The following is a 19,329-nucleotide window of genomic DNA, read 5'->3' as shown; positions in this document are numbered from 1 at the left end:
TCTGATTTTTAGACTTGCTACCTTTTTTTGGAGAATTGGCTTTTCTTATTTTTTGTAACGTGTTGTTCGTCTTTGGACTTCACGCATTCTTCTTTGTGTTCTGATCGTCCTCTTCTTTTGGAATTCTGCAAGGAATTCTGAAAGGTACGAGAGGATCATGTAGCAGTATCTTGATATCTATCAGGTTTTCTCAAAATGTTCACTATTTCTAAGTTTATATCTCTTTTCAGAGGCCTCCTGTTGAGAATGCTTCTCTTTAGGAAGCGACTGTCTACTATTTTACCATTTCTTTTTAGGAGTAGTTAGATTGTTTTTGATAAAAAACTTTTTCAGGATATTCTGTTAGTTCAGGCTTTACAGTTTTCCCTCCCAAACTATCTCTTCCCACTTCTTGATAGAATTTTTCAATAATTCTGGCAAGTTCATACAGTTGCTCAGTAATATCAAGTTCTTTTAACCGCTTCCGTGCGGCGCCGATTCCCCCCCGGTGCTGAACCCTAATTAAAATGAGCGTGGTCATGACGGAACGGTTCTGTCATAAGCACAGCTCGACCGATGCTCATGACGGAACCGTTCCGTCATGAACATCGAAGGGGTTCATTTTTGGCGAATTGCCACTGATGCTGCTTCACCTTTAATGTTAGCTAATAAGATAGCTGAGACCTGTTTGAAATCTTTCAGTAATTTCATACCTAGATTCAAGGCCGGTTCTGGACCGTATTCAATTTGAATCTTTCTCAGAAAGTCTGGTATTACCGCCATAGACAGGACACCATGTCTTTTTGAGTAGATTGAAGCAAAGACTGTACCCCAAGTGTCACAGTCCTCTACGTGTGGTGCAATCCCCATTGGTAAAAAGATTGTTAGAATCCTGTGTTTCTCATGAGGTGTACTATCTGAAAAATGGAATTTGTTCCCTTTTTGCGGGCATCTTACCGATTACTGACTGTATAGTCAGTGGAGTAATTTTGTTGGTGTTCCCCTGATGAGGGGTGTGCTGTGGAATTCTAATAGCAGGTTGGACTGTTAAGGTCCGCATGACATATTGTACCAATTGTCTATGTATTTTAATTAATTGTTTTAGCTGAGCTAACAGTTCTGGTCCTGCCATTTTTTCAATGTCAGGATGTGTTGTATAGCTGGTTAATACCGGCCATGTAGCTCCTGGTCTACCTAGTGGACCGAGCCTGGCAATGTGATTTTGATGTTGTAGGGCGCAATTAAACCAGAGCTCATTCTCTTGGTAAGTTAGTGGAATTTCAACATCCCCGAAAGGGACGTATTCCGCTGGATGTTCCTCTATCTTATAGAAGTGGAATACATGTGTTGTTGGATTTGCCTGTTGAAAGACAATCCATGAGTAGAATACCTCTGTCTGCCGATATTCATGTGCCTCTATGACAAATATGACTCTACCACCTCTCGATGATAGGCCATTTTCTATAAGCTTAATAGCTATAGTTTTCTTCATGTTTTCCGGGATGATTATAGCATCCGGGTTCATTTTGTTGGAGACCTGTCTCATCTAAACCTGGTAGGGCTGTAGTCCTTGCAGCTCCACTGTTCTCTTCGTCGCTATCTTGCTTTTTGTTGCAAGTTTTGCAGAGAAAGTTTTAAGGAAATAAAGATAAGGTGCACAATATTTTGGAACACTGTATCCTTCAACGTTGAACAAACCAAAAACTAATACATAGTATTTTTTGTCCTACTCAGTTTAAGGCGGATATTTTATCCTTTAACCCACTCCAGACGCCTATTGGAGTTTTTACGGGATAAAAGGGGTCTCTGTGAAAAGCACGACTGAGTTACTCTAGTATCTAGCATTAAATTAGTGCCTTACCAAACGTTGGGCGCCATGTAGTGTAGTTCCTATATTCCCAATAGGCTCAGCGCATTGGAATAATAAATCCTTTAGATTAGACGTAGGACTGAGGTCGACTAGGTCTCTATCGAATACACTAGACTTAATTGTGTGTGCCAGCTATCTCAGAGGTCACTGGGAACTTTCTCGAATTCACAAGAAGGGATTAGTCTCTGACAACAGCAGAAACATGACAACTTTGTTTCCCCAAGATAAAACGTATATTCAGAGTCTTGGAAACAATAGATAGATATTTCATTCAGTCAATCGTGCATGCTTCGTTTCACTAGAGGTGCAGAGAAAGTAGAAAGACTGGCATTTTCAATAAAAGGTTTTATTGAACAGTCTTCTTTCTCAAGCATAAGAAATGAACTGCTACAATAGTAAAACTGTTTGTAAAATATAATGCGTACAGTATAAATAGTAGAATAAAATAATACTGTAAGAGCATTTGTATGTTTCCTAAACCATATATAAATACATACATAAATAACAGAGGCTAAAAGTACTCAACTGGTGCTTCTAAAATATGCCTACCCCGGTGTACCTAACCTAAGCTTAGTACGAGGGAAGAAGTAAGTGAGGTGTAGCATAAATGTAATATTCTTTTGCCAAGAATCTGCTCAAGATTTCTCTAATGGTCTAATCAGCTCCGTACCTTAGTTTAGAATGGAGAAGGCTGGTCTCGAGACTCGATTTCCCAACAACCCGCAAGGGTAGCTTGGAAACACTGGAGCTGGATTTCTCAGCAGGAGAAAAGACAGCGTATCTCTCAGTGCATCTGCTGGAGAGTCGGCTTCCTTGGGCACTTGTTGTAGCAGGGCGCCTCAAGCAAGTAGATAGTCGAACTGCTCCAAACCACTGCGTGTTTGCTTGGGCGAGTGTGGGCATATTTATACCTTGAAGCTGCCGAGTTTGATGTAAAGGTGGACATAATAACGTCACCAAAGAGTCTTAGTTCTTTGAAAACTCCATGAGTACTTTGATAAATCAATATTCAAGCAAGGGGATGTCCCTGACTGAGGCGTGTTTTTCCAAGAAATCGTTGTGGATTTTCGGAATTAGTGGAAGTAGCCCTGCCGTATTTGAACTGCATGAGCTATGTCTAAATACGGTTCTGATTTCTATGCCTATATAAGGATATGGTGATTTATACCTATATAAGGGCATGAATCAGGAAACTTACAATATAGTCCTAAAATGATACATAACAACGCATGCTTCAAAAAGCGAATGTTAAGTATGCTATGCTTTTCCTGGCGCAACTCAGGGTGCAGGTTGGAAATAAGTTGCACATCTTTGACACCCCGGACGCTGCCGCCAAGTTCTCAAAGAATCATTGGCAACCACTGCAGCAACAGGAGGATGAATGATGAAAAAGCTACAGCCATGGAACCATTGGATGGACTGCCTGCAACGCAATACCTTGGCAATATTGGGTGCGCTGACTGATGAAGTATGATATTACAGGCCTAAGCTGAGTCCTTGGGGACACCACATTACTTGTAAACAATGGGATTCTATCAATGTGAGTGGTGACTAATTTTATATGATTTTGTATATTTCTCTAAACTCGTGAATACACTGCAATGTGAAAGTTAGGTCTCTCTGCGGGTGGCAGAATGAGGGCACTGTGTGTTTTTAAAATACCCCTCACACACTATGAATCCCATAGTGTCATTCTCCCATCATTGGGGTCTTCCCGTCCCTCTACGGGGCGGGGCGTGCTTCGACCTACGAGCGACGCGGGAGCACTTATATTTTTGACAATAGGCTATGTGATGTGATGAGGATAGTGATATGTGTTAGGGAGTGTAGGGACCTATTTACGTGAATCGTAGTGTAAAAAAGGGTTAAAAATTCCCTTGCTAGTCAAAAAAATTAACTTTAATGGTTTCGCAAGCTGGGAACATTTATTTATTTATTGGGCTTTTAAAGCGCGACAGCTACCCAACAAGGGTTTACCGGCGCTGACAGATACTAACCCTGTGAGCAGATCATAAAGCTCAGAGGAAAGGTGGGAGCAAGTTACTGATTAAAAAGCCATGTTTTGATGGCTCTACGTAAGTGGATGTGGCGCGTTTCCAAGCGTAAATTCAGAGGGAGAAAATTCCAGAGCTTGGGGCCCAGTAGGGAGAAAGATCTTCCCCCGATCTTAGCTCGGCGCAATTTGGGCACACGGAAAAGGCCTTGAGATGAAGATCTCAGGCAACGAGCCGGCGTGTAGGAGTGCACAAGGGCTTGTAGGTATCTGGGGGCATTTCCCCATTTGATTCTGTGCATAAGGCTCAATGTCTTGAATTTGACTCTGTTATCAATTCTTAGCCAGTGGAGTGTCTTAAGATGACCGGACATGCGTTCCATTCTGTGACACTTGCAGAGAAGTCTTGCAGCGGCATTCTGCACAAGTTGAAGGTGTCTCATGACTGCCTGTGATGCCCCCAAGTAGAGGACATTTCTGTAGTCTAATCAGGAGGTGATTAGAGCGTTGACCACGGACTTCTGTGTATCGTCAGGCAACATCCAGATGATTTTCCTGAGCCACCTGAAAATGGTGAAACAGGTAGATGTTAGATTAGTGACTTGGGGCTCCATGGTTAGGCCATTGTGATGATAATGCCCAGATTGCGTATTTGGTGCAACGGAGTGGGTAAGGAACCCATTTCAGAGGGCCAGTGTCTTGGGTTCCAAAGATTCTGATTTGGACCCAGTATTAAAACCTGTTTTACTACCATTCAGTTTGAGCAGATTGTCACTCATCCAAGTTACAATTTTCCTAAGACCTAATTGCAGGAGAGAGGAGGAGTCATGATCTCCGTTAGAGAGTGAAAAAACAATCTGCGAATCATCCGCATAGGTGAACATGTTTAGACCTGCTGCTTGGGAGATCTGGGCGAGAGGGGTTATGTATAAGTTGAAAAGTGAAGGACTCAACACCGAGCCCTGGGGGACTCCGTAGGGGGATAGATGGACATTTGAGGCCGAGGTGTTGGAAGTGATCTGAAATGTCCTTAGTGTCAGAAATGATGCAATCCATTAAAAGGGGGTTAGTAAGTAGAATTACAAGTGTGGTCTACTTTGTCAACATGACATGTTTCATAGGCAGACGCCTCCTGCCTACTCATCAGGACCTCTGTTGATCCCTACAAAAATACTCAATTCTAAACTAAATGTTAAATGCCTATGGTCAAAAATCGGCTGCTAGGTTTAGCCTTGGGGCTTGAGTTGGCCCTTAGTGAGGCATTATCATGGTCTATGGTCTATTTGAAGCGTGGTGATAGGGGCTCATGAGCCTGTGTCTTAGGGTGATTAGTTGATCCACATCTACGGAGCTGCTGAAGGGTATGGAATAAAGCCAGATTAGGCATGCGGTCACTAACCAGTCAACTAATCACCCTAAGACGCAGGCTCATGAGGCCCTATCACCACGCTTCAAATAGACCATATTAGGTCATTTTTCATGATAATGCCTCACTAAGGGCCAACTCAAGCCCCGAGGCTAAACCTAGCAGCCGATTTTTGCTGTTAAGTTTTAGGATTTTTTGAAATTAGGAATCCCTGTAGGTTTTTTAAATCTCGTCCGATTATTATACTCTGATTTAACAGCGTGACTGAGAGTGAACGGTACACCTATGCCTCCATTTGCTCTGACATGGGGCACGAGGCAGGGATGCTCACTCTCACCCATTTGTTCATAAAAGTCATGGATCCACTGGCCCGTCATTTGCAGGAATGGCATATGCTGCGCGGATTGCAACTCCATACCGGACCACTTAGCGCACCATTCTACGCGGATGATGTGATGCAAGCCCGCGGACAACCTACCCCCTCTCCTTAGACAAATGGTCGCTTTGGCATGCACTTCGGGCTAGTTATTAACTGGACCAAATAAGAGATATTTCTATTGACTCCTGGCACAATCCCGACTGACATGGAGTTCCGTCTGAAATAGTGTGCTGATCCGCCTAAATATCTTTGGTGTATATTTACCTTGCAAAGCATCAGAAATCATCCGCTTAAACAACTGCCCAGCGATCGACCCGCTTGAGACCCAAACCAACAAATGGACAAAAGTCCCACTCTCTATAGCGGGCAGCACCGCCATTATTAAAATAGTAGAATTACCTCTTTTCTTATACCTCCTTATAAATATCCCAATCCTGTTAACGTGACACTTTTTTACCACACTCTGGTCGCTTTTGCTGTGATTGATTTGGGCAGGTAAGCAACCGCGAGTGAATTGGGACACCTTGACCATGCACCTTGAACGGGGGGCTTTTGAGTCCCAGACTTCTATTTATACTACCCAGTGGCCCAAGTCCACATTATTACCCATGGGCCTCCCACGATGCCCAACAGAGATCCAAACTGTCCCCATGGCATGTTGGGCATGGTCGAAGCTACGCAAATACCTAAAATACACATCTTTATACCTCATTTACCATTGGCGGACAACTTGTGGATACCCCCTGCGACAGAAGCTCTGACTAAACTAACGCTACTCATCGACTCTCCACACTGGGTCACTTGTTTCATGACTCTAAACCATGCTCAGCCGCTGACCTAGCCGTGCAGGGACCTGTGACGCACATGAATAGCTTCCTGCTCCATAGAACAAGAGGTTCCTTGTTGAAGACCCTTACCAACTCCTCAACAGAACTGACTGATATTCACCGCTTCTCGTCACTTCCCCCGATAACACACATGTAGCTTCACACCTATATCACTTGTCACTTACACTTCGCCCGTCGGTAGGTTCTAAAGTGCGTGCACCTGGCAACATGAGTTAGGGGTTAATATCACGGATGACATTGGGAAATACTGCTACTCCCAGTTGTGTTACGTCTTGGGTAATTATAGATATACAATATTACATGTTAAATACCTGCGTAGGGCCAACATTACTCCTACATTATTGGCAAAGATGAACCCTGCGGCCTCTAGCACATGTACGCGTTGTGTGGCATCGGAAAATGACTTTCTACATTTATCATGGCAGTGCGCATCAGTGAAAAAATACTGGCAAGATGTTTTCCAACAGCTGTCCATTATGGTAGAACATCCCATTCCCCCTACTCCTTTGATGGCCCTATTAGGTTATGTAAAACCATTGAAAAGGAGCATTAGAAGATATTTGGCATTGGCCTTATTGATTGCGAAACATCAGGGGCCAGATGTAGGTAATTCTATTTTACCGATTCATAAATACCGAATTTTACCGATTCGGTATTTATGAATCGGTAAAATAGAAGTTGTGAGATGTAGGTAAATGTCTTTTTCAATTTACCGAATCGGTAAGAATCGGTATTTACCGATTCGGTAAATACCGAATCGGTATTGCCCATTGATTCCTATGGGCCTTGAAGCCCATAGGAATCAATGGGCAATACCGATTCGGTATTTACCGAATCGGTAAATACCGAATCCTGCAAGGGTGCAGGGGGTGTCACTTTGACACCCTCTAGCACCCCAAATTCAGGCATGTGTGGCATGTGGCACACATACATGCCCTAAGGGCATGTCTGTGTGTCACATGACACAGGTGTGCATGCACAGATGTGCATGCACACCTGAATTCGGTATTTTACCACCCAATATGATTGGGTGGTAAAATACCGATTCTTAAGGGCCTGTGCCACTCTTGGGTGTGTCACCTACATGTGGATTTACCGTATCGGTAAAAATACCGATTCGGTATTTTACAGAATCGGTAAATTTACCGAATCGGTAAATTTACTAATTCTGTAAAATTATGGCCCCTACATGCCAAATCCTAAATACGGGTCGGTAACGGCCGAAATCGGCCGTTACCGACCGGTATTTGGGCTCCTACATCTGGCCCCAGGTGTCTTTGCAGTGGTGCAGACATCAATCATTGTTAGTTGAGACATGGATTCGGGAACCCACGTACTGTGATACTATGTGTGACACATATGCCACACTTCTACCTTCCACATCACGTCCCTGTGACATTTGGCAACCATTGAAAAATTACCTTCAGTCCCACTCCATGAGCCTGTAGGGGAACAGGTGTCCCAGTGAATAGGGGATTAGTTCTTCTTTGGCAGGCTGGGAAATGTATTCAACCTTGATGTTCCATATATATGTGGTGAATGTGACATTGTACCAGGAACATTGCTCTGGATGTGCAGAATGCTGCATTCTATCTATTTTCTTGTACTGCTCGATAAGTATTTACAACATGCTTCTTTGGATCAGGTTTAATGTTGATGTGGTTTGAAATGAAGACACTTCTATCGAACATTCTGGAGACTGTTAACCCTGTCAGAATGTAACAATGTCTTACATTCACCCCAGTACAAAGATCTGGGCCTAAATCCATCGTTTTTTTGCACTCCACACCACCCTAGGTCAGACAATGGCTATATGCAAATCAGCCTTGACCCTGTGCCTCATGGGAACAATGCCAGAAACCGGTCCTCAGAAGCTTGTTTCCGGTCCAGGGAAGACATGGCTTGGCAGTTCGGCTGGACTGTTCCCATGAGGCACAGGGTCAGACTGATTTGCATATAGCCATGTCTGAACTGGGGTGGCAGAGTGGGCTAAAGAACGGTGATGGATTAAACCCAGATCTTTTGACAGGGTGTGAGTGTTTGATTGATTCAGATGCTCCGTCCATCACCACCCCCTTTTGTACCGCTTTTGGCCGCCATAAGTGTGGCAGGGTATGCTCAGACTTGAGTCCCTTGCTCACTTTGCCACTGGATTCAAGCAAGCCGGGCTGAAGACGGCTGGAATGCCAGAAACCAGCTGAAATGCCAGAAACCGGTCCTCGGAAGCTTGTTTCCGGTCCAGGGAAGATATGGCTTGGCAGTTCGGGCTGGACTGTTACTATGAGGCACAGGGTCAGACTGAATTGCAGATAGCCATGTCTGGACTGGGGTGGCAGAGGGGGCTGAAGAACGGTGATGGATTAAACCCAGATCTTTTGACTGGGTGTGAGTGTTTGATTGATTCAGATGCTCCGTCCATCACCACCCCCTTTTGTACCACTACTGGCTACCATAAGTGTGGCAAGGGATGCTCAGACGGGAGTCCCTTGCTCACTTTGCCACTGGATTAAAGCAAGCCGGGCTGAAGACAGCTGGAATGCCAGAAACCGGTCCTCGGAAGCTTGTTTCCGGTCCAGGGAATACATGGCTTGGCAGTTCGGGCTGGACTGTTCCCATGAGGCACAGGGCGGGACTGATTTGCATATAGCCATGTCTGAACTGGGGTGGCAGAGTAGGCTAAAGAACGGTGATGGATTAAACCCAGATCTTTTGACTGGGTGTGAGTGTTTGATTGATTCAGATGCTCCGTCCATCACGTCCCCCTTTTGTACTGCTTTTGGCCGCCATAAGTGTGGCAGGGTATGCTCGGACGTGAGTCCCTTGCTCACTTTGCCACTGGATTCAAGCAAGCCGGGCTGAAGACGGCTGGAATGCCAGAAACCGGTCCTCTGAAGCTTGTTTACAGTCCAGGGAAGACATGGCTTGGCAGTTCGGGCTGGACTTTCCCATGAGGCACAGGGTCAGACTGATTTGAATATAGCCATGTCTGAACTAAGGTGGCAGAGTGGGCTAAAGAACGGTGATGAATTAAACCCAGATCTTTTGACTGGGTGTGAGTGTTTGATTGATTCAGATGCCCCGTCCATCACCACCCCCTTTTGTACTGCTTTTGGCCACCATAAGTGTGGCAGGGTATGCTCAGACGTGAGTCCCTTGCTCACTTTGCCACTGGATTCAAGCAAGCCGGGCTGAAGATGGCTGGAATGCCAGAAACGGGTCCTCGGAAGCTTGTTTCCGATCCAGGGAAGACATGGCTTGGCAGTTCGGGCTGGACTGTTCCCATGAGGCACAGGGTCAGACTGATTTGCATATAGCCATGGATGAACTGGGGTGGCAGAGTGGGCTAAAGAACGGTGATGGATTAAACCCAGATCTTTTGACTGGGTGTGAGTGTTTGATTGATTCAGATGCTCCGTCCATCACCACCCCCTTTTGTACCGAGTATGTAACAATGGCCTGTTAATTACTTGATTGGTTGTAATGTCTCTTGAAAAAATCAATTAAACAATAAAGAGTTACTTCTGGGAAGCTGGGATTCAATTCAAGCTGGTTCAGTCTTCTTTCTTCAGACAGCAGTGCAGTCCTCTTCTGAATCTAACACAGGTTCAGCAGAGTTCTGATGAGAGGTTTTCAAGATGTCATTTGTATCCCCAGTGCCAGCCTGTTGGTGAGGGAAGTCCCCTTGGTCTAACCTGCCTCCTTTCCTGAGTTTGGCTCCAAGCTGTCTTTGTTAACATGGACAGGCAGCAGCCGCGGTCCATGCGGGTAACATCGGTGGGACGGTGGGGCCGGGTGGGGGGGGGGGGGGGGGAATTTCGAGGGACCATCCAGAGGGAAAATTAAATAAATAATAATTTCCCCTCTGCATCGTCCCTCAAAACACCCCCCACCCGACCCCACCGCCCCACTGCTGTTACCTGCATGGACTGCGGCTGCTAGGCGGGCCTAGGTGTGAGTTGCATTTGTCAAATCAGCCCTTAGAAGTCACGAAGCGGTGGGAAAGCTCTGAGGCTACCCTTTAAAGCTCAGGAAGGACTGAGTATTATCCCTCAGGAGAACATCACCTTGCCCCACACCTAAGGCCTTTGTGTCCCCATATCTGGAAGAATAAGGAAAATACAGCAGGAGAGACATTAACAGTTGTGGGACCCGGAATGCTGACAAAAAGACACATTGGGTGAAGCTGAAAATTGCTAATTTTCTAAAAGTGGTATTTTCAGGATAGTAACTAAAAATCTGACTTAAGCAGTAAAGATGCTTTTAAATTGCAATTCATTTGAGTGTAAACATCTTTTCTCTATTGTGGTCCTAAACTGAAGTTATCACTCATTAAGTTTAATAAGGTAGCCCCGTGTTAGTCTATGGAAGAAACAACATTAAGAGTTTTTCACTGTCAGAACATGTAAAACATAAGCATTCATGTGCAAAAGATTTATTTTGACAGGTAGATATCACAGTTTAAAACTGCACTACAGGCTGCAGTGGTAGGCTGAGGCACGTTTTAAAGTCTACGTTGAGTAAAGGGCACAATGAGGGCTGCAACTCATTAGTAGCATTTACCTTACAAGCCCTGGGTACATGTAGTACCATTTACTAGGGACTTATAAGTGAATGAAATATTCCAATCAGAGGTAGGCCAGTTTTGCCATGTTTGAGGAAAGAGCCCATGCACTTTTCCACTGGTTAGCAAGGGTAAAGTGCACAGAGCCCCAATGCAAACAATGAGGTCCACAAAAACAGCATGGTGCCTGCCACAAAGTGCAGGGAAATGCACACACAGTATTTCTGACATGAGGTGGGTGCTGCAGCCATCACACCCGCCGCAATGTCAGAGATACATGATGTGACTGCCCCGGCGACTATCGCATCGTAATCTTGTGTGCCGGACCACCGCAATCCAGGCGGACAGTTCCAAGCACCGGCACGGTCCATCCACCATTGTATTGACCCCCAATGTTTGGAAGTAGAATTTAATTTTCACTGATATCCTGCAATGTGAAAAACTGGGAATATTTGTAGAACTCAAAGGCAATGCCCGAGATCACCAGTTAGAGAGTTGGCAAACAGTCCCTTGAAGGTGCACAAGGATTGACATCATGTCCTGCGTGCTGGTAGTTCTGTCTTTTGGTCTCATTCCTCATTTATGACTATTTATGAAGGAAACATTGAATATGCATCTATGTGCAATGTACAACTATGTTGGATTCTCAGGCAGTCCCTGTGTACATCAGGGAAAAGACAGTTGGCAGAGAACTAGACCGGGCAGCATACACTGCCAGCCCAAGTTTGCTCCCTACACCTTCATTGTAGGCTGGCATCGTAGGTCAGCAATCAAATTTAGCAAGCCTGTTGGTGAGAGGTGATCTGATGTTGGTCGGCTTATTTATACCCTGTCTAACTTCACCCTTTAAGAAAATGTGATTATTTAGGCAAAAGGCAAGCCTATTTACAATGTTGTCTTTCATGTTTTCTGACTTTAGAAAAACAGGATGATTAGGGAATGGGGTTTTTCTTGGCAAAGGGTGTTCATGTTGTATTGTAAACTGATATTAACTCCAATTGCCTCTGGCTAGTTGAGCTATAAGCTCACTGGGTTAAAGGAGTACACTGTGTTCGGATTTCTTGTGTGTTGATGGTGTTTTTAGTACCATGGATACCACTCCTTAATCTGCTAGCAAAGGAGAAGGTATCAGCACTGGCAGGACAAGGGTATGGTCAAGGGCGCTGTAGCCCCCAAGGCAATAATAATGCTAGAGTTTGGAAAGTGAATGAGCCGTAAAGATACCTTGAAATTTTGTCTTTATCGCATTACCTTTGCTATGCATTCAAAGCCAGAAGTCAAATATCAGGATATGTCTTCTGACAGATTGGTGCTTATTGTTTAACATGGAGATTGGTGTTTACTTTTTCTCACAACAAAGTGAGAGGGTTTCGTTAAAGTGAGCTATGTGCCAATCTTGCTGGAGTACAAGGAGTGTGAAAAGAAAGGATGCAGGATGTCACTTTTTTTCCAAATACATGCCAACATATTGCACACATATTTAAACATACATCAGCAGTTAAGCAGGCAGAAATGAAACAATTTTCTGTAATTCTGACCTGTGAAGAAAGAAACGATTTTTAATAGGATGAAAACAAATCATGACACTTTAGTTAGTGATGTCAAAATGATAGTTGCTGAAACTGAGCTATATAGTTTTATCAGGAAACCTATATTTCTGTGAAACTTTAGTGGCCATTTGAATGGAAAATGTGCTGCCTCTAAATGACAGTGCACTACCATATCATGCTATATTAATATATTTGTGAAATTGTGCTCCAAAATACACCACCTGCTACATACCATACCCTTACTACTCACCTGCTGATTCGGCGTGACTCATTTGCTACATTTCTTCTTCATTTGACGCTTAGATTTTTTACAATCCTAATGACTTCGGTGATGTAACACTGATGGCAACACACCCACTCTGAAAATTGTTATAGCACCACTGGGCATGGTCTGGTCCAATCCAAGGCACGGCCATAGCCAGAGGGAACCTGGCCAGCCTGTAATCATGCATGATTCTCCAAAATTAGAAGCACAAGTGTTATAGTTTTTCTTCCTGTTCTTCCACTCCATGTCTCAGGTTGCAACTTGGCAGGGGCCTGACCTCTGTCTGATTCAATCATTTAAATGGCAACATTAGAGTTACTAATTTAGGGGACTACATTTAGAGAGTATGAGGTGCATGGGCCTGCCACAAGCACACTGGGACATGTGCAACTGCAGCATGAGTCATCACTGCCACACACTGCACTGCCACATGGACCGCCCCATCTGGCATGGATAACCTGGTCTTACCTTCCCTGCCAGTCTGGCATCACCCTGCCTGTGTCTTAACAGACTGGTATCACCGTGCTCAGTCCAGTGGTGTAGATAGGGGGAGGGGGTAGCGGTGCACCCTGGGCGGCACTCTATTCAAAGGCGACAGAGGTGAGAAAGTCTGAGAAAGTCTGGTCTCTCGAGTACCATCATCCCCTGCCCCTTGAGAACAAGTCAACCCCCCTCCCCCGGAACAAGTCGGACTTTGGACACCACCCCTGCTCTTACCTGCATGGGATGCAAACTTAGCGGCTACCCCGGGTGGCAGTAGGGGTAGCTATGCCACTGGCCCAGTCCGATAGCTACTCTGAGAGTGTGCCTGTGTATATATGGTTCAGAAAATATTCAACTGGCATTCCTGAATCTGTACACCTCAACCTTCTGTACTTTCTCTCACTGCACCTTTCTCATCCTTACTGTCCTCCTACTGTTCTTTCTGCTTTCCTCCAAGCGGCTTTTCTCTCTTTTCAGTCCTACTTTCTTTCCCTCTGCTCTTTCCTTCAGTTGCTGCGTCTCCCATCTGCCTAAGCACAGTGTGTCTCTCCCGCAGTATTTAACAATCATCTCTGCACGGGCTCACCGTTTTCTGTCATGCTCCTTCGGGACGCACTAGGCTATGGGGAAATCCATACAGTGCCTTAAGGGTTTGTCTATCTAAACACACACAAAGATGCCCCCTTCTCACACTACTTACAATATGACTTTAACAACGACCAAATAAACAATTTCATTAGATCTGGTCTGGTACTTTTATTTATACCTTTTATTCATATATTCTCTATGGAAACTAGTATCCTCTAGAAAAACATTTTTGACAGTGAAGGAATACACATATCAAAAAAGCACCTACAGTATTATTCAATCAGCAAAGTGCATTTCAAACTAACATGAAACATTACAAAAACCTCCAGAGAAATGACATCAAAAAAACATCCAACAAACATTACAAAATCCAATTAATCAATTTGCAATACACTAAATCATTTCATTAATCACAATCTTGCGAAGGCGTGGAACTCCCTCCCTCTCTCCCTCAAACTCAATACAAATCTCCTGGCATTCAGGAAGGATCTAAAAACATGGCTTTTCTCCCAATAAGTACCTAGATCTTTGCTTCTCGGGAACTATCACTTTAGCGCCAGGACGCCGACCGGTATCAGTGCGCTCTATAAGTGTAAAAATAAAATAAATAAAATAATCTTAAAAAGACATGATTCATAACAAGAGCAACAAACCTTGTATCACTTAATCAAAAACACTAGATGTAATAATTGGCTCTTGGTGGATTTGCCGACACGTTTCAGGTTCGGTTCATTGATCCAAAAACCCTCATCAGGGCTCTGTTAATCGTCTGTTTAAGATGCAAAAAAACATAAAGTTTTAATGACAACCTGTTTGCCTCTTCCCTAGCTATCATAGCGTTTAGACAAGGTATATTTGTACCTGTATATTCCTATCCAGCTGACCACTGGTCACTTCTGTCGATAGATTCACACTTTTGTTCGGGTCTCGGATAGCGCGCCTTTTTATCTATAAATCAACAACATATTACCTCTATTCATGGAATATGTATTTATCAATTGGTGGAAAAACTAGTAGAATTAGCTAAGAAATCCATACCTCCGTCTGCGCGGACTGGTGCTGTGAGAGGAGCGGAGGAATTTCTAAACAAAAACACATGTGATGCTTTTAGCAGCATTGCTAGTGTCAATTGGCATTTCAGTTATCTTTATGTATACTACAAGCCTACCATACCTTGCATGTAGTCCACTGTTATATTGCAGCTGGGCTGCGCCACCTTTTCACATGCAGCTGTGTCTTTCACCTATTAGAATAATAACGTTCCATCAGGACCCACACTTTTCGCATGACTATTCTTAAACCTTTAAATCGCGTAGTAAGCCACTACCCTACCTGTTTTCTTTAGTAAAACAAGGTTACTCCTCTCGCGCCCGTCTGCTACCCCGTCCGGGGCTCAGCGTGTCTTAAACTCGCCTCTGCTTCTGCTCGGGAGCTTCAACTTACTCCAGAAGAAATCAATCACTCTGTACAAAGAGAAGCGCGATATTATGTCAGTCGCGTTTTCTCCGGCTTAGTACACATGCGGGAACATCCGCTGCGTTTGTACTTAGACAATACCTGAAAGTGCGGTCTGCTCCGCTTTGATGAAGTCGGTGCTACTGCGTCCCTCACTCGCCGTATCTGAAACCGGCGGCCATTTTGGGATGCTTAAGGAGTCCAGTATTATGTTAAATGCATTATGGGAGCTGTAGTTTAAAACGACTTGTGTGCGTGGCCTTGGACCACCCGATGGTATTCAAATAGTCCAAGGTCAAAATTAGCATCACGTTTATTTCAAAAGGGGGTTATTTGAAGCGTAGCTCGCTGTATGACCAAATTCAGATTGGAGTTGAATCGATCACTCTTCATTCTAATCGCAGGCGGTAGATTATAGACATAAATGCTTCCAATGGGTCTCATTATGTTATGTGAGACCATGCCATTTATTGCAGCATCTTAATGTTTCCTCTGTTCAGGTTTAAAACATTATCCCAGAGTTTTTGGAGCTCTGATTCCGTAACACTCTCCACATATAATATAGCTGAATACCAGTATGAAATTTGGTTTTTCCACCGGCCCCTTCTAAATACTATATCAAACTTTGGGTTAGGGTCATTGGAATTCAAAGATCTAGTCAACCACCATCCAGACAGCTGGTAATATTTAAATCTAGTAAGTGTTCCCCGCGTCAGATTGAAGAGAACCTCCCAACTTAAAAGCTGTGTACCTTCCTGAAGATCCCCCCAATATTCAAACCCTGCCAGCCTCAGGGGCCGAGACAATTGGTCATTAAGACAAACTGGTGTCCCAGGAGAATCCCAGACGGGGACTGCATTGCATAGTATGGGATGTCCAGCCTTTTCCTGATGTATACCCCGATAAAGTCTCGAAGGAGGATTGTGCCCTTCTCCAGCGATGGTCATCTCTCCCCTTAAACATCTTTGGGAGAGTAAATTTAATTAAGATGATCATCCTCCCTAAAATAACGTTTCTATTCAACTCTATTCCTCTATCTTTTCACACACCAGCAATTAATACATTACAAGGGAAATTAGGATCTTTTATTTGGAATTCAAAATCTCCAAGAATCTCCTGGAAAAAGCTTAGGAGAAGTTTGAAAACAGGTGGGCTAGCCTTTCCAGATCTATTTGTATATTGTCACGCATTTCATTTCAAAAACTTTAGAGTATTGGCTGATAAAATGAGTTTATCCTCCCTAGGCATACTTTTTTAAGCATTATTGCAAGACGTTTCACAGGGACAAGATTTCTTTCTTTTTAAATTCAGGGATCCGAAATAAAAAAAAAAAAGTCAGACTCAAGGTCCTGGGGGCAGCACTAAGAACAGAGTTCTTCAATCTGTGGGGCGCGCCCCCCTAGGGGGGCGCGACCCACAGATTGAAACCGTCCCCCGTGAGCTAAACCGTCTCAGGGGGGGGCGCGCGCCCTACCCAAAAATCTCACCTTTGTCCTCTTGAAGCAAACGGCAGAGTGGAGCTTGGGGCCCTAAGAAGAGGTGAAAACCGTCAAAGCCTCATTAACAAGTAAAAGGTATTTTTAAAGACCTGAGAAGAGCTTGGGTGCGGCTGTGTGTGCGCCTGGGAAGCATCTCATCCCGGGCTGACATACGCAAGGGGGGGCGGCTTGAAGCCCTTTGACTCCAATGGGCGTTGTGCGCCTGAATACACATATATATATATATATATATATATATATATATATATATATATATATATATATATATATATATATATATATATATATATATATATATATATATATATATATATATATATATATATATGTATATATATGTATATATATATATATATTCACTGAAAAAACCATAGGTTTCAGACCGGTTATAGTTAGGAATTAGCATTTAAAAAACCTATTAAATTCACTGAAAAAACCATAGGTTTCACACCAGTTATAGTTAGCTGGAAATTTTACTGATATAAAACCATTGAAATTCCCACGTTATAGTTAGTTGGACTCGTTGGACTCACTATAACTTGCGCTTGCAATGCACTGCTGATGACATCACATATTACATCACTCATGACATGGTCAGTGACATCACTCATGACATCACTGATGACACCATCCTTGTAACACAGTGAAAGACCTCCTTTCACTGTAAAGTAACCTTTGAAACACATATTCAAAAATAGAAACTAACATTAACAAAAAAGTGGATATACCCATACCAGTTACAACAACCAATTCAGTAATTTCACCATCTATATACAAATTCGCACATTCACCAACAGTTTTATGTATTCACTCATACATATACTCACTCTTCATATGTAGTGATACCCCTATTCATTCTGTTACACACTGTCAGTCATCAAAAACTTACTCATACATATACTCACACATGCAAATAAACTAATAAACATCCATTTATTTGCATATACAACTATACACACATTAGCACATTACTTCTAAGGAAACTTACACATACTTACTCTCTTAAACAATCACTTATAGAAACACATACTTATTTAAACAGGAACTCTTTCAATCTCTCACTCTCACATATACTTACTTATATACATCAATTCTCATATATACAAGATTTAAACATATGTAGTTACTCATAAAGACACTAGTGAGAGAGGCATTCACTCTCTAACACACACATATACACACTCATCCACCCATACAATCCTACACAAATGCTGTCTTCAAAACACATACAAACAGTGAGTCAGTCATTGATGCATCTATGTGCTAAGTAACAGCCCCACCGAACCATACAGACACTCATACTGATACTAAAAAAACATGTCATGAGTGATGTAATATGTGATGTCATCAGCAGTGCATTGCACGCGCAAGTTATAGTGAGTCCAACTAACTATAACGTGGGAATTTCAATGGTTTTATATCAGTAAAATTTCCAGCTAACTATAACTGGTGTGAAACCTATGGTTTTTTCAGTGAATTTAATAAGTTTTTTAAATGCTAATTCCTAACTATAACCGGTCTGAAACCTATGGTTTTTTCAGTGAATTTCATAGGTTTTTTAAATGATAATTCCTAACTGTAACTGGTGTGAAACCTATGGTTTTTTCAGTGAATTTCATAGGTTTTTTTAATGCTAATTCCTAACTATAAGTCTCACTTTATAAATAAGACTGTTAGCACTAATAATAATAATAATAATAAAAGAGCTTATAGAGCGCCCAGTAACGCCATCACGGCGTGTCCCCGCGCTAAGCTACCAGTGAAACCAGCCTAGAACACCCAGACTCTATGCAGTGTATAGGTGAGTTTTGAGCAGAGCCCTGAACCGCAGTTCAATGCCCTCCAGTCGCAGCACAGGAGGTAATTTGTTCCAATTTTGAGCTGCTAGTAACGCGAAGGAACGTCCACCTATTCTCGCCTTCCTGATCCTGGGGACTGTCAGCAAACCGGTACCCTCTGTTCTTTAGAACACTCTGGTACATTCTGTCATTGGGCTACAGTTGGGCTACATCTAGTTGAAATTTGGGCTACATTTACATTTTTTGTTCTCTGGTGGCCATCTTTGGGCTACATTGGGCTACATTGGACTACATTTGGGTTACATTTTGGCATTTTGGCATATATATATAGCCCAATGTAGCACAATATATATTTTAGAGCGCTCCCGGTGCGCTTCCCGGGGAGTGCCCCGAAAAGCGTACTTCTATAAAGTGCCCCCGGGCGCGCTCCAAGGAGCGTCCCGTAAGCGCCAATATCGCGAACGAAAACATGATCATGACGTATCGCGTAGCCGCGTCCGCGTGATACGCACGGCGTAAGCGCACCCGGAAGTACTCGAGCGAATACGATCGCGCAACGTAAACATCCGACGCGCTTACGCTACGCGACCCGAAGCGCCCCCGGGCGCGCCCGGGGGCGCGTAGCGTAAGCGCGTCGGGTCATGTGACCTGAAAATAACACTTTTCATTGGTTCATAACAGTTTTAGTTTCATA

This window comes from Lissotriton vulgaris, chromosome 3_1, assembly GCF_964263255.1.
Source record: "Lissotriton vulgaris chromosome 3_1, aLisVul1.2, whole genome shotgun sequence".
In the NCBI taxonomy this organism is placed as follows: domain Eukaryota; kingdom Metazoa; phylum Chordata; class Amphibia; order Caudata; family Salamandridae; genus Lissotriton; species Lissotriton vulgaris.
Note: the sequence above shows the minus strand (reverse complement) of the source record.